This window comes from Rhinopithecus roxellana, chromosome 2, assembly GCF_007565055.1.
Source record: "Rhinopithecus roxellana isolate Shanxi Qingling chromosome 2, ASM756505v1, whole genome shotgun sequence".
NCBI classification, from domain to species: Eukaryota; Metazoa; Chordata; class Mammalia; order Primates; family Cercopithecidae; genus Rhinopithecus; species Rhinopithecus roxellana.
Window position 1 is genome coordinate 108,747,129 of NC_044550.1, and position 14,782 is coordinate 108,761,910.

Here is a 14,782-nt window from a genome sequence, read left to right on the forward strand (position 1 = left end):
ACATCCATACAATAGAATACCATATAGGCTTTTAAAACGATTTAAGTATACAAATATTGGCGCAGACATCTAAGATTGATTTACTGAAAAAATAAAATGGCAGAGTAATTTTTAAGATATAATTTTATTCTAAAAATAATACAGGTATAGAATATGTATAGAATAATATGTATAGAAAATAATATGGAGGGTAAAGCATCAAGCAGCCAAAGGTAGTTATTTCTGGGGGGAGAAAGGGAGAAGGAGGAGAAATTATTGTGGAAGGTGATTATGTTTTATATTGCACATTTTTGTGTTTATTTGAAATTTTTTTTTTTTAGATGGAGTCTTGTTCTGTTGCCCAGGCTGGAGTGCAGTGGTGTGATCTTGGCTCAGTGCAACCTCTGCCTCCTGGGTTCAAGCGATTCTCCTGCTTCAGTCTCCCAAGTAGTTGGGACTACAGGCGCGCCACCATGCCCAGCTAATTTTTGTATTTTTAGTTTCACTATGTATTTTTAGTTTCACTATGTTGGCCAGGCTGGTCTCGAACTCCTGACCTCATGATCTGCCTGCTTCGGCCTCCCAAAGTGCTGGGATTACAGGCGTGAGCCACTGCTCCTGGCCTATTTGAAACTTTTTTTTTTTTTTTTTTTTTTGAGACGGAGTCTCGCTCTGTCGCCCGGGCTGGAGTGCAGTGGCCGGTTCTCAGCTCACTGCAAGCTCCGCCTCCCGGGTTTACACCATTCTCCTGCCTCAGCCTCCAGAGTAGCTGGGACTACAGGCCCCCGCCACCTCGCCCGGCTAGTTTTTTTTTTTTTGTATTTTTTAGTAGAGACGGGGTTTCACCGTGTTAGCCAGGATGGTCTCGATCTCCTGACCTCGTGATCCGCCCGTCTCGGCCTCCCAAAGTGCTGGGATTACAGGCTTGAGCCACCGCGCCCGGCCTGAAACTTTTAAAAATAAAAATTATATCATTTCCATTGTGTATTAGAAATAAATCAATAAGAAGTACAGAAATAAGTTATATTGCAAAGAAGAAACATAATACATAGGTTAAAAAAAGAAAAATTTTATAATTTGCAGTAAAACTTAACATTGAAGTAATCTATACACAGATATCTGTATCTATGAAATGGTGATCCCAAAGTAAGAGTTTTAATTTCATTTAAAGAATGTTTGTCTTAAATTGACATGAGTGGTGAATTTTTAAAAGGTGATAATTATAGAAGTGTATTATACTTTATTAGCTCAAAACTGGATATTAGATATAATCCATAACTTACCTATTGATGTAATTGATATTTTTCAGTAATTGAGTATTTTCTTCTGATCAATTTGAATTATTCTCTTCAGCTCTTATATTTGGGTAAATCTTATAAAGTAACTCTAATTGCTTTAATTTAAAGACAGTCCTTCCAACAAGAGACTCACAAAGCACTAAGAGGAAAGGGAGAGCAATAAAATTTTACAAATATGTATTGAAACACATGAACAGCATATTTTAAATCAAGTCTTTAGAAAACAGTGGAATTTGGAAGCCGTCTAACTGGACTGCAATAGCCAACCTGCATAGATGGGCCCAACTGCTCTAACTTTTGAAGTAAGTAGACTAGGTTACATGTGAAACATACAGTAATGACAATTTCACCTGGGATTTTGGATATTCTTCCACTTATCATTTAGGAAAAACTCTTACATGAAATCAGACCAAGAAGCTATCCAGGGCATTGTAAAATCTCAGCCGCAGCCATACCAAAAAGAAAAAGAAAAAAAAGTGTAGGCCGAGCACGGTGGCCCACGCCTGTAATCCCAGCACTTTGGCAGGCCGAAGTGGGCGGATCACCTGAGGTCGGGAGTTCGAGACCAGCCTGACCAACATGGTGAAACCCTCTCTCTACTAAAAATACAAAATTAGCCGAACGTGGTGGCGCATGCCTGTAATCCCAGCTACTCAGAAGGCAGAGGCAGGAGAATTGCTTGAACCCGGGAGCCGGAGGTTTCGGTGATCAGAGATCGCGCCACTGCACTCCAGCCTGGACAACAAGAGCGAAACTCCGTCTGAAAAATAAAAAAAAAGTGTAAATCTTTTGTTGTGTACAAAATCATACAGAAGTTATGTTCCCGTCTGTTTGCATATGGCAGTCAGGTAGATAGAATTCTATTTAATAGGATGTCATAAACAGTCCACTCACATAGAGCTGGGACCCTGTCCCAAATTAATGTAAGCATAAGAAGAATTTCCTAAGCTGGAAAAACTTACATGTATTTATGATTTTGGAAACTTTTGAAGGCTTGTCTTATACATTTCAGGCTTAAGTAAAACTTCAGAGACATTTCTCCCCGTAGTATTGTAAAATTAGAGGCCAGGCAGAACATAATTAAAAGGCTAGGATGAGGAAAGTCAGTAGGGGCAGAGCTGGGGGTTTGTTAACACCTACAACAGTGCGAAGAGGTGACAGGAAACGGTCCCCTTCGGACATCTGGACCAAGGTGAGGCACTGGGGAAACCCAACGGGAGACACTGCTCTCAGACGGGAAGAGTTGCTGGCTGTAAACAACTCAGGCCGTCTTGTCTCGGGAGAACAGTTAAGGAATGGACACCATGAGGGCAACGGACTTCTGAGATAACTAAACGCACCTCTACTTGGCCACTTAGCTCCTCACCAGGCCCCAGGGTCCCACCCTTCCCGGGTTGCCTTCCCAGCATGCCCCGCGCTTTTCCCGGCGTGCCCTGCTGCCGCTCCCCAAGCTGGTCTCCTGGAGGCCTCGGAGCGCCCCTCCGCCGTCTGCAGCTCCCGGCAGACTTGCAGGCTCAGACTGGAGCTGTCCACCGCCAGCATCAGGAAAAGGGCTTGCTTGCGTGCAGTAACTACGTTATTCAACGTGAGATTCCCCCAGGTCCCGTAAATGCTTGGGAAATTTCCCTAACGCCCTCCCATTCCATGTGATCTTCAAAATCCTGAAAAACCTATGGCCTCAAGGCTTACTCACGTGGGAACAAGTCTCGTTTCCAAAAGTCAATCAACCTCAGGTTAAGCAATCTAGGGAGAACACCTGCTCAGGATCAAAATGTTTCCTCTTCATTCCTTTGCAGAAACCTTCAACTTTAGCCTATCTTGAGCTATTATTCATTGTCTAATTGCTTTGTTCCCTAGTAACTCAAATGAAATCAAATTCTGCAGAAACCGAGTTTCACTGTGTCTGGAGGAACAAGGAATGCAAAGGTAGTGTGAAGAAACGAACCATTCACCTTTTTCAGTTGTAGCATAGAAGTAAATACAAACTTTACCCAATTGTATTGTTGATACAATGAATGTGTGACATTAAGAATTTAGAATTTATAGAGTAATCTATGTGTTCATTAACGAGCTTGAATCTAGAAATAATCTTGTTGGTTGGTAGCCTAATTGTGATTATCCTGTGCATTTTAAAAATGAAGAAACAATCTGTGCAAGCTTACAAGACTTTCTAAAGCCTCACATCTAGTAAGTAGCAGAACTAAGGACTCAAACCCAGGACTTCTCACTTTATTACCCATGTTAAGAAATTCTTTTTAAAAAAAGTCATTGAAGTTATTATTCAAAGCCCTTCACTTGTGTTTATTTTGATTAATATAAATGACTGTTCTATGATGACAAATATCCTTTTCTTTGAGGATAGTCTGATAAAAAAAAACCACAACACATCCATATATAGAGAGATAGACACTGTAGATACAGAGATATTATCTATACAGAGAGAGAGAAAGAGAGAGAGATACAATATAAGTGTACAATATAGGAAAGGCAGTTGTAGGGAAAGAAAAATAGAGAAAGAGAAAAAGTGAAAGGGAGATCACAAGGTGATATGGCTCAAAAGAGAGACCTCTCAGTTGGGAGGACCTCTGGTGATTTGGGATGACGCTGGGCCACTTGTGGTTCGTAATACCAGGATCACACTAATAATTCTCGTGTCTCAGGCTCAGCCCCACCTGGCCCTTCTGGAGCCTTTCAAGCCCATGGATCTCCGAGGGTAATTTCAGCCTGACTTTGGAGTACAAGGTGGAGAAAAGACAAGACATATTACTCAGGATGGGTAATGAGTATGTCATATACCAAGAGATCTGGCATATATGATTAGGATTAATGGTTTTTATCATCACCCTGGGTTTGATCAGATTTTTTTTTTTATGTGCTTTTAACATCTAATGTTAGAAAAGTAAATTCCTCGAAAATTAGTTAAAGGCTGGATTATTTCTCCATTTTGAAGTATAGGCTAAGGATACTTTTGCCAGAGTTTGAGAACTTATTTTATAATAATACCCAGATATTTTCTGAGGGAATATGATATTAAAGATTTTGACAGTAATGAAGGGAACAGAGGTGATGAAAAATACTGTTCTTCCTGCACTATATATCCTGGTCTGTATTTTAAAGATAAACTAATCTATTGGAAAAGATGTTGATGTAAGAAATTAAAGTCTTTAAAAACAAGCTCTAAACATTGTACTTTTTAAAAAGAGGATAAGAATATCATCCTGAAATACTTTTTGAATATTACATGTGATTTCATTGCATACTAAAATAATTTAAGTATCCAATTAAACACAGATTTGTGAGGAAAATAGATGATTCTACTTAGGGATTTGGTTGAAGAATTAATGCTAAAATGCAATGAAACAAACCCAGATTTATAACAGTAGACATAGTATTATTTCTAAAACACAAAATTAGAAAAATACATTTAGCCAATATAGATTTTTTTTTGTTTTTGAAGAATACATCATTTAGTAAAAATTACAAAGTCCTGAACAAAGAGGCCTAAAGTCATTAATACATAAACACTTCGATTGTAAGCCTTCCCATTGTAGTTACCTGTAGGAGTAAATAAAGGAGCTTTATTAAATGTAAGGCTCCATCTTTTTTACCTAAGTCTTTTAGACTTTTAGCTTCCTTGGAAATTTCACCCACTAAAATCAAAATGTGATTGCTAAATCAGTATTAAGATAGTAAGAATCCAACTGTGGATTTTTTTCTAGATTATTTATTTTTAATTTCTTCTTGGATTCTGTATACAAATACTATGCTTTGATATTTTGAAAAGGAGAATTTCTATAATGGGATTCCTACTTATTTTATGTCTATGAAAGCTACTTTGCATGTTTGCTATATACAGACAGAAAAAATGTATGGAACTAATTTAAAAAACCCAATATATTTTCTGTTATGGAATTTAAAATAAGCCTGACAGTAACTTATTTTTTTGTCCTTGGGGAGAAATATCAGAAGCTAGTTTCCTCTCTGAGGGCAGATCAAATTTATTGTGTGACAGATGATTTCTTAAACACACTGGATCTGTCCTAAAATACTATCTTTGGGACACAGGCCTTAAGACTACCTTCTAGGTGAAGGAGGTCTTTGGGATACTTAAGAATGTAAGCTGTCTTGGATAAAGTCTGAGATGAACTATCCTGATTTCAAAATCCACTTATAGAGTATTGTCTAAAGGTTAGCTTTGAGTGTATTGACTTTGTCATAATCTTATCGTACATTAATATTTAAGTTGCTGTGGAAGGATTGTGGAGAAATCTGCTAGAAAAGTATGCAACATGGTAAGGAGAATTATAGGAAGAGAAATGGCAGCCCTGCTCAAGCAGTGAGAATAATAAAATGGTCATCTGGCGGTTTCCAGAAACAGTTGGCAAGGTTCAAATTCAAGCTCTACCAAGTAATAACTATGTAAGGTTTCACTGTACAATGGAGATAATATATAGTACATTTACCTCATAGTGTTGTTGTAAGGATTATAGAAATACAGGTAATGTGTATGGTATGTAGTAAGCAGTCAATAAATGTTTGCTATTATCATTATAGCTGAAAACTTAAGCTACTTACCTCTACCTGTAGAGACGGTGAGTGATGAGCTAAAAATATGGCCTAGATAGTTACGTTTGAGGTTTCTTTTATAATCTTAATCCATCTCGTGTCATACTAATTTTCCTTGTTATACTACCTATAATGTAACCTCCACCCCCCAATTGTCTAGCCTATATACCCTTTCAGAATTCTCTTACCCTAATGTTCATCTGGGTTTTTTGTTCACTCCTCCAAACTCTTACGCTTCCCCTTGTTGTAAAATCCTCCAACTGTACCCTTCAGAATTCCCAACCCATGAGGCACAAACTCTTCTCCATCCTCCACCCTTTTAAATACTATAATCTAGTTTAATCACAAACTGGCTTTTTGTCCAGGACATTACTTCCTTTTTCAGGAGGAAGCTGCTCATTTGCCTCGCTCTTTAGTGCGATTTCCAGACTCTTTCCCTTTAACTTTCTTTGCCCGCAGTCACCTCAGAGATCTCACTGACACTATTAGAACAGTGTTGGGAATGATAATAATTGATATTGGTAGGGTTAAATGGGGTCAATGCATGTAAAATGTCTGGCATAGTGCTAAGAACATATGAAATTCTCAGTAAATTTTAGTTTTTGCTATTATATTTACCTTCTAAGTGAAGGAGGTCTTTGGGGTTACTTAGAATGTAAACTCTCTTGGAAGTCTGAGATGAACTGTGATATCCAAAATAACTACACCTAAGAAATCATGAATTGAGCCCATTCCTGACTATTATCTCCTATCTGTTCTAGTCCACTGACCTTCCTGCTGTTTCCCAGTTCTGTCCCTGCACACATGTTCTCTCTTCCCTCTCTAAGCTGGAGCACAGTTTAGATTCTATTTTTCCATGAGTCATTTTTTGGTCAGTATTCTGGACTCCCTTGCTTTGTTGTCTTTTGACACATTCTCAAACCTAGATGTGCCCAACTGCTCATCTTGTCTTCACCTGCACCCAGGCTGCTCAGTGCTGCTGGGGAAAATCATACTACTGAGTAGGCTTACATTACTGTAAATTCATTGTCACCAGCTTTACCTGGATTCCTAGTATTTCCTGTCAATTTCTTGTCAATCCCCACTATGTTTTATTAGTCAACTCTATATTCCATTCTCCACTGTGCTTATTTCAAACCTTTTTCAATCTCTTCAAAGCACACGTTCTCTACTGGTATGTTTATGGCAGCACTATTCACAGTAATAAAGATATGGAATCAACCTAAGTGTCCATCAGCAGAGGATTAGATAAAGAAAATATGGTATATACACAGTGGAATACTATTCAGCTTTAAAAAAAAGAATGAAATCATGTCTTTTGCAGCAACATGAATGAACCTGGAGGCCATTAGCTTAAGTGAAACAACTCAGACACAGAAAGACAGATACCACACGTTTTCACTAATAAGTGGGAGCTAAAAAAATGTGTCCACATGGATGTAGCATGTGGAATGATGGACAGTGAAGACTCAGAGGGTGGGGACTGAGGGGGTGGGAGGCAGGGTGGAGGATCGGGGGTTACTTGGTGGATACAGCGTGTGTTGTTCCAGTGATGCACTGAAGGCCCTGACGTTACCACAATGCAATATATCCATGTAGCAAATTTGCACTTGTACCCCAGGAATATATACAAATAAATACATAAGAGCTCCTCTTTATGTTGTTATTATTTCTTTATTCTTTTTTAAGTTGACATAAAATTGTATATATTTATCATATACAACATGTTTTAGAATACGTATATATTGTGTAATGTCTTAAACTAATTAACATATGCCTTATTTCACATAATAAAAATTCCTCTTTTCTCAAGTACATATACCCTTACAATAGAAATGAGTTAGTCATTTGTTCATTGACTAAATATATATTGAGTACCTTCTGGTTGCCGTTACAGATTCTAGGGATACAATGGTGAACAGGTGAATGGAATGGTGAAGTCAAGTCCTGGAGATGACTGGTGTGAGTCCCCAGTTGTACTAAACCTGTTTTCATGGAGTTTACACAAGAAGTGGAGACAAAAGACAGACAATAACCAAGTAGTCAGTAAACCAATAAAATAATTTCAGACAGTGGTAAGAGAGATAAGATAATAATAGCAGTGTGATAAGATAGAGACCGGACACTGAGGTGGGAGACTAATTTTGGTGGTTAGGGAAAGCCTCATTTTATCCAATACAGTGAAGGTAGTTTCACTGTTAAAAAAATACATTTTACATTAAAGAGAGTATATGCATATTTATTTAATTGATTTTCAAAATAGCCTTTCTTATTATACAGATGAAAACCGAGGCTCAGGGAATTAAGGAAATTGCCCAAGGCCACACGTAGCTACTAAATGACTAGAGCTGGGATTCAAACGTTGGTCCAATTAACCCAAAGCCTGTGCTGTCTCCACTATACCATATTGACACTCACCAAGACAGGCTCTTGAGAAAAGGCTTGTGTTACTGTTAGGTTTGAACAATCTTTTTTAGTGTGTTTGAGGCCTTTTTTAACCTGTTTTCTACATCAAAAATAGTAATACACAATATATATGTGATGTTTTTCCAGGCACTTTTGTTACCATTATCTCACTATCACATAACCACTCAGTAAGATACAGAGCACTAAAAGACCATTGAGACCACTTTTATAACTGAAATGTAAAAGTTGAGTGATTTTCCATGATTACATAGCTATGGAATGGTGGATGTAAACTAGATTTGGATTTCTTGACTTTTAATCTTTTTTTTTTCTCCAATATGCCTATACAAAATATTTGTTTCCTTTTAAAGTACTGAGTTTAAGAGTTTAAATCCAAGTAAAACCTGAGAATTAATTTTCATTTCTGATGCAGAATACCAAGGATTTTTCCATTAGTCCTGGTAACTTCATTGCAAAGAAATGATAAAGAGAATAAAAGGCAGTAAGATAAACACTGTACAGGTATAACATTAAATTACCCTTTCTTTTTCTAATTTTATACAAATGAAAAAAAGGATACCCAACTGCAAAGTCCCTGAGATGCTATTTAAATTCAAGTACTTCTGAAATACAAATATGTGATAACTTATTTGCAGGTTAGGAAAAAAAGCCATTTTTGTTTGTCACATTGTTGTTGATGATGTATATGTGTTGTTTTATAATTACTAAGAAGGTATACTCTGGTTTCTCTGCAGACCATATAAATATTTTGCCTTTTTATAATTATTAAGGAAGTAATAATGAAAATGGAAAAAGACCCTTTTTGATGTTATTCTGTCATTGCATCGTCAAAAGAAAATATATTCCCCTCTTTTCCAAAAGTCAGCTGGGTTTTATCAGCTTTGCGAAATGATGAATGAATGCCTTGTTCATTATTATTGCTTAAGTCATTCTTATTTATGCCAGTGATTCACGGATTATGTTTTGATTGTTCTTGAGAGATGAAAACACTTTCTTGCTGATGAATAAACACTGCCACTTTTAAAATATTTGTATGCAAAATGTCTTTAAAGCCATTATGAAATGCTTTGCAAGAGTATTAGGAAGCTGTTTTTCGAAAGGCATTTTTTTCTCCACCTTTTCTTTCATGCTAAGCAGCCCAATTGAAAGGCTTTTCAGAGTTAACTTGTTTAAGCAATACCAGTGTTTTAGTGTAATGAATAACTTTTTATAGAGGACAATCGCACACAATTCAGCATGCCGGTGTTTCTATTTCTGTGCTCCACCGATGCAGGGGTTCTGTGGTAGAATCTCTTTCTTTGAGAAAAGCTGAAGCGATGAAAGCCCTGATTAACCTCTGATATTCACGTGGTGCTCTTGATCTTGAGGACTGCAGCAGTCACAAAGCTTTAATGGCAGCCATATGCTTAGGGTATTGTGGATATGGGTGACCCAAATGTGAACTTGGGGGGTGACTGATGCTAACTGCTATTTGTTTCAGGTTTGGTGTGGAGATTACTGATGAAGAGTTTGACTTACTACTTGACAGAATCCCCTTGATGAAGATGGAAATGTCAGAGACCCCCAGTTCATGGCCATGTTGGATTCTTAGCACTCCTTTTCCACATTTTCTCATGTCTTCGTAATTTTTTTATTCTTGTTTTTAATACAGAGAATGTACCCCTAAAAGTACTAGGATTATTTAAATTTTCTCTTTATTGCCTGGTATCTTACTTATTAATATTTTCTAAGTGACGAAGGATTTTTGAAAAAACATTGTTAACAAAAAGGTAGAATTTTTACATGATGAACTACGGCAATGCATTTGAAACTATTTAATGTCTTAGAACTTGAATAGTGGACATGGGAGGATAATGTGTGATTGAGGTGACAAATGAGGCATGTGAACTGTGTTTGCAGAGTTGGGAAGAAAATTGCAGTAAGTGACAAAAGTCAAGTCCTGGAGATGACCGGTATTTAGTCCCCAGTTGCACTAAACACTCCCCCACACACTGACCTTTTACCCCCTCACTCGCCTCCCAAGGGACTCCCATTACGAGACATCTTTCTACTTTCTTCCCAGAGGAGTCTGCCTGGACAGGAGAGTACACACCCATTGCCGATGGTTGTGTTAAAGGCAGAGCAAGAATGCTTTCTGAAATACTCTCAATCTGTATTTTTCTATCCGGGAACCCAAATTTTTACTCTTTTCTAAAATCTTTTCATGGATTTTATAGAGTAGTTCAAGGCTTAAGTATTTAAAATTCTGATCAGTATTGACCATTTTATTCCTTGAATACTTTAAGGTATGTTGCAGTCCCAGGCATCTGATGAGTTGGGCTGAAGCTATTGAAAGATGGGCTGCTTCTTCCTAAAGATACTTTTTTTCCCAGAGCAGTTTCAGAATATAACTATCTTCATCCCATATGCCTCCTGGACCATCCTCCAAATCTCATGATTATCTCTTTAGCCACGAAACCCACCCATGTTTTCTGTTAGTTCTTGATAGCAGGGTGGAAGTTACCAACCTGGTTTGGCCTAAAGGGCATGAGAAGAGCATGCTGCAAGTCAGAGAATGTCCTCAGACAGAGTCACAGGTGCTGGCAGTAGGAAGCCCTCGAAGTGAAAGAGAACCAGGAGTGCTGAGGAGCTACCAGTAGGCCTTACCTAAAGGTGAGCATCTCCTACCGTGCAATTATTCCGTAGCATTTCCCAAGCTTACTTGACCTTCTTTCATGGAGGATCTTAGAGGCTAGCATCCCACAGAACATGGGAATGCTACCTTAGTTGAATAAGTTATTCATCTAAGTATTAGCCTTTATTTTAGGAGGTCAAGATCAGGTGCCTGAGAGAATGAAATGAAGCAGGGGGCAGGGGTTGTTTGTTTTGTTTTGTTTTGTTTATTTGTTTGTTTTTTGAGACAGAGTCTTGCTCTGTCGCCCAGGCTGGACTGCAGTGGCACGATCTCAGCTTACTGTAACCTCTGCCTTCCAGGTTCCAGCGATTCTGCTGCCTTAGCCTCCCGAGTAGCTGGGATTACAGGCACGAGCCATGACGCCCAGGTAAGTTTTTTATGTTTTTAGTAGAGACGGAATTTTACCATGTTGCCCAGTCTAGTCTTGAACTCTTGACCTCGGGTAATCTGCCCACCTCGGCCTCCTAAAGTGCTGGGATTGCAGGCATGGGCCACCGCGCCCAGCCTGTTTGTTTGTTTAAATATGGGGCCTGTAGGGAAAGAGAAATGCAAGCAAGTTGTTATGAAGGGAGTTTCCTGAACTTCCAGAAGGCAGCAGGGTAGAGGCACTGAGGCCCAAGTGTCGGTGCCAAAGGAAAGGGGCAGGGTGGAAAGAGAGAGGTGGGGCACTAACCACAGAGCTGACATGAGCCTGGCCTATTCCCCTCAATTTCAGGTGGATAAATGTAAATGACAGGTCACATCTCTTTGAATTCTTTATATTATTGACTCAACACATAAAATGACAGATTGTAATTTCATTGTTAACATTAATAAATGCCTCTACTTATCTGATATTTTACATACCCAAACTCATTATTATTCCATTTTTGCCTGTGAGAAAACAGATACATAGAAAGATTAAGTGAGTTGCGCAGGTTACATAAGTCAGTGAGTGCACACTGCCAGCTAAACCTAGGTCCATCTGATTTGAAAGTCTACAAGAGTTTCCACTATTTCACATTGCATTTCTGAATTATACAACAACAGAAATAATCGTTCCCTTTAATAAGCGTTTATTATGTGCCCCATGCCCTGCTAAGAGCTTGACATGCGTTATTTAATTTAATGGTAAAGACCATTTTCCTCAATTCTGCTTGAGTTCCCTGATGGATTGCTAACTGTCCATCTCATCTGCCGGAGAGAAGGATGGTATTCATTGCTTGGTGGTGTGGTGTAAAGGCCCCTGAACTGGGTGTTAGGAGACTTGGATAACAAGAGTTATACCTCGGCTTTTCATTTCATAATGACATGCCCTTCGTCAAATCTTTATTATCCCTTTGCTCAGGTTTTCTCATCTGTAAAATGAAAAGTTTAGCTCAAAAGATCTCCAAGGTTCTCTCTAAGTGTAAAATTCTGCTTGAAGCAGTGTATATTCTTATCAATATTAATGGAGATTTGAGGCAGCCACTTAGTATGACTTAAGAAGATGCTGTAACAGAAGCATGTGTCTTCCTGGTAAATAAGAAGAATTAACAAGCAATAACATTAAAGTAATAAATTCATTTTTAGAGTCTATTTTATAATCATCAAATTAAAATCAATACAATAAACATTTATGAGTACTTGTGTTTACAGTCAAGCATTCCTGAATTGTGAAAATAAATGTTTCTTTTAGAGAATTTTTTTTGTAATTTTGTCACAAAATCTGCATATATGACCGAGAACTTCATTTCTTATACATATAAATGGAAATGGAAAAGAAACATAACTCAAATTGAGGAGAAAGAAGAACTGTAGAAAAGAGTATATAGAATGGTTAACAGTTCCAGGAGTATTAACAATATAAAAATCCATATCACTTTAGACTATTTTTATTTTACTTCTTTGTAAGTCCTACCTTTAGTGCCCCAGTTTTTAAGGATACACATAAATACTAAAACTTTTTAAAAAACTGAATTAAACTCAGGAGGCTGAGGCAGGAGGATCACTTGAGCCCCGCAGTTTGAGGCTGCGGTGAGCTATGACTATGCTACTGCACTCCGGCCGGAGTGACCACATGAGACCCCGTCTCTAAAACAAAGAAACAAAAAACTGAATGAAAATTAATGTTTTGACCATAATAAGTGTTTGAAAAAACTATGGCAAAAGATGACAAAGTCCATTAAGAACAAATGGTAGGCTTTGTGACATGCTCACACTAGTTTCATCACCAAGAAACCAATGGAATTATTTCACTGGGTTTGTGACTTACCTCATTCATTTTATAGGCAGCTGTCCCACCAGGAATACCATGTCCAGGAGCAGGATTCTCCTTCCAAAGTGTGTGTGTGGACTGGAGAAGCAGCCTTTGGAAGGTGGGGCCACCCAGACTTTATAGAGCCTGCTTTAATTCCTTGGAGGTCTGCAGTCTCCAGGTTGTCAGTCATCCAGGACCATGGCTGTTGGTGAGACAGAGTGCTTCCTTCTGGGTGAAGAACTCTGTATTACTTTCCGAGGGCCACCATCATGGGGCACCACAAACTGGGTGGCTTAAAATGACAGGAATGTATTCTCTCACAGTTCCCGAGGCTGGAAGTTCAAAATCAAGGTGTGAGCTGGGGCATGTTCCCTCTGAGACTCAGGAATCCTTCCCTCCCCTGTCCTTACTTCTCAGGGTGACTGGTAATCCCTGTGAGCCTTGTTCTGTGGCTGTGCCCCTCTCATCTTTGCCTCTGCTGTCATATGGCACACTGTGTGTCTCTGTCTCTGTGTCCAAATTTCCTTGCTCTCATAAAGACACCAGTTTTCTCAGATTGAGGGCTCAACCTACTCCAGTATGACTGTGTCTTAACTAGTAACATCTCTAACTACCCTATTTTCAAATGAAGGCATATTCTGAGGTGCTGGGGATAAGGACTTTGACGTATCATTTGGGGCCACAATTTAACACATGACAAACACTGTTATAGACCTAGCATGTCTAGTTTCTTACAAATTTAATTGGGGGGAGGGTACAAATAATAATTAGCTCTTGTGCACTCTTGTGCATTCTCTGACAACAGCAGTACCAATAGCTAACATGTAATGCCTATTACTTGTCAGGCACTAAATACTAACTCATTTCATTCTTACGACAGCCCTGCCTCACATATGAGAAAGCTGGGACACAGAAAGCAACTTGCCCGTCGTCCTCCAGTTAGCAGTGGCGGAGCCAGGGTGCAAATCCAGACTGCACCTACCCGGAGCCCACATACTCAGTACCACCCTGCCTTCTGGACAGTCAGGACAAGCAATTGTGCCTCTGCTAACCATTACTGTGCCAACAAGTAAGGTTACACTTGAAATGTGGCTCTCAATGCAAGGTTTAGCTTTTATAGGCAACTCACTTACGTTTTCTGGTTACTTATTATTTTTTTAAGTCTGAATTCAATTTAGACTTAGTATTAAAAAAAGAATATTAAAATCAATGATTTTTATATTGATTACGTATTGAAATGATTATATTTTAGATATATTGGGCCACATAAAATATATCATTAAAATTAATTCCACTTAAAAGCATCTTTTTTAGTGTGCTATTAGCAAATTTAAAATTGTGAATGTAGTTTTTAGTGTATTCCTATGGGGCAGCCTTGAATTAGACAGTAAATTTTTAAAATTAGAGTAGGCAGCATGATGGAAGAAAGAAATTGATTCAGTCTTTTGTCCCAAGTAAATCAGTTCCTAAGGTCTCTGTGCCTTTGTTTCTCTATCTATACAATGTGGTAGAAAACTTGAATTTTCCTCACAAGTTTAATTTAACTAACAAATTGAAGACAGTTGATTATGAATCATTTTGCCTAATGTTTGCAGGAGGCTAGACAATTACCCAGCGAAG